Here is a 2,479-nt window from a genome sequence, read left to right as displayed (position 1 = left end):
GCGCTAAAACCGTCATTTGTATACGTGCATATCGGTATCCTATGACTATCGTCAACTTATTGTATACTATCCCAATAGTTCCGTTTTCTATATGAACCTGCTAAGTGTGCCTTTTAGTATGTCAGGGTCTATCTTGTAAAATTTTATTCCAGTAAACAGATGTAAGCACAGGAACCTGTTGTCTCGATGTTTCAAAAAAAAAAAAAAAAGACTTCTCCTAGTCATAACAACAGTATTTGACGATGCGTGTGCTGAGGTCCGTCACGTACACTTCCATAGATGCTGTATTGTTCACCGGCTCGTGGAGGGTCCTACAGCGACGCAATGCACCTTTAGCTGCGAAACAGGCTTGTTTGCAGCGGGAACAAAAGAGTTGAGCCGACAACACTGGACACAACAGCGGCACCACATTGCTCTGCAGACGGGCCCAAATTCTACGTTCAGCAATACGATAGACGCATCCCTGTGTGAAGGCTCCGCGGGGAAAGAATGTTACCAGATTGCCTTCTTCGTCGTCATACGCTCCCAGCACCTAGCATCATGGTATGAGGTTCCAGCAGCCTGCGCACCGCACTTACAATATTAATTAGTCTTCCTACACTATGTGATCAAAAGCATCAGGACACTCCCAAAAGCATACATTTTTCATAGTAGGTGCATTGTGCTGCCACCTACTGCCAGGTACTCCATGTCAGCGACCTCGGTACTCATTAGACATCGTGAGAGAGCAGAATGGGGCACTTCGCGGAACTCACAGCCTTTGAACGTGGTCAGGTGATTGGATGCCACTTGTGTCATAGTCTGTACACGAGATTTCCACGATCCTAAATGTCCCTAGGTCCACTGTCTCCGACGTTATAGTGAAGTGGAAACGTGAAGGGACACGTACAGCACAAAAACATATAGGCCGACCTCGTCTGTTGACTGACAGAGACCGCCAACACTTGAAGAGGGTCGTAAAGTTAAGTAACCAGACATCTGTCCAGACCATCACACAGGAATTCAAAACTGCATCAATGTCCACTGCAAGTACTATGACAGTTAGGAGGGAGGTAAGAAAACTTACATTTCATGTTCGAGCGGCTGCTCATAAGCCACACATCACGCCGGTAAATACCAAACAACGCCTCGGTTGGTGTAAAGAGCGTAAACATTGGAGGACTGAACAGTGGAAGAACGTTGTGTGAAGTGACGAATCACAGCACACAATGTGTCGATCAGATGGCAGGGTGTGGGTATGGCAAATGCCGGGTGGAGGTCATCTGCCAGCGTGTGTAGTCCCAACTGTAAAATTCGGAGGCGGTGGTGTTAAGGTGTGGCCGTGTTTTTCATGCAGTGGGCTTGAAACACTATCACAGCACACACCTACACTGATGTTTTAAGCACCTTCTTGCTTCCCACTGTTGAAGAGAAATTCGGGGATGGCGATTTCATCTTTCAACACGATTGGGCACCTGTTCATAATGCAAGGCCTGTGGCGGAGTGGTTACACGACAATAACATCCCTGTAATGGACTGGTCTGCACAGACTCCTGACACTCCTGACCTGAATCCTATAGGACACCTTTGGAATGAAACTTCCTGGCAGATTAAAACTGTGTGCCGGGCCGAGACTCGAACTCGGGACCTTTGCCTTTCGCGGGCAAGTGCTCTACCAACTGAGCTACCCTAGCACGACTCACGCCCCGTCCTCACAGCTTTACTTCTGCCAGCTCCTGGTCTCCTACCTTCCAAACTTTCAGAAGCTCTCCTGCGAACCTTGCAGAACTAGCACTCCTTAAAGAAAGGATATTGCGGAGACAAGGCTTAGCCCCAGACTGGGAGATGTTTCCAGAATCACGCCGCGTGAGGCGTGCTTAGGTATCTCAGTTGGTAGAGCACTTGCCCGTGAAAGACATAGGTCCCGAGTTCGAGTCTCGGTCCGGCACACAGTTTTAATCTGCCAGGAAGTTTCGTATCAGCGCACACTCCGCTGCAGAGTGAAAATCTTAACCTTTGGGATGTTTTGGAACGCCAACTTCGTGTCAGGCCTCACCGACCGACATCGATACCTCTTCACAGTGCAGCACTCCGTGAAGGATGTGCTGCCATTCCCCCAGAAACCTTACAGCTCCTGACTGAACGTAAGACTGCGGGAGTGGAAGCTGTCATCAAGGCTAAGGGTGGGGTAACACCATATTGAATTCCAGGATTACCGACGGAGGGCGCCACGAACTTGTAAGTCATTTTCAGCTAGGTGTCCGGATATTTTTGATCATATAGTGTATTACCATTTCTGCACACAAGGATAACTCAAGTTAGCAACTTATTTGTGAGTTACATGGCTTGCGTTTGTCACATCTTGCTACGATATGGAACTCGTCATTAGGTTTATAAACAAAACACATTTTCTCTGTGAAAACGTAGCAATACGTTGGCTGTCGTACGAGGCTCGTTCTATAAGCAATGCAGCACTTTCCTTTTCGGCCGAATTCGGTTG

At 48.0% G+C, this 2,479-nt stretch overlaps 1 non-coding gene across 1 annotated transcript; it reads right to left on the bottom strand.

Annotated features, from left to right (window-relative positions):
- Window positions 1-1,599: 1,599 nt before the first annotated feature.
- Window positions 1,600-1,674, bottom strand: Trnas-cga. Its single transcript has one exon. It is a non-coding gene; the product is annotated as a tRNA-Ser (tRNA).
- Window positions 1,675-2,479: the final 805 nt, after the last annotated feature.

This window comes from Schistocerca americana, chromosome 5 (genome assembly GCF_021461395.2).
Source record: "Schistocerca americana isolate TAMUIC-IGC-003095 chromosome 5, iqSchAmer2.1, whole genome shotgun sequence".
NCBI lineage: Eukaryota > Metazoa > Arthropoda > Insecta > Orthoptera > Acrididae > Schistocerca > Schistocerca americana.
The sequence above is the reverse complement of the archived record's forward strand: the minus strand, read 5'-3'. Positions and strand labels throughout refer to the sequence as shown.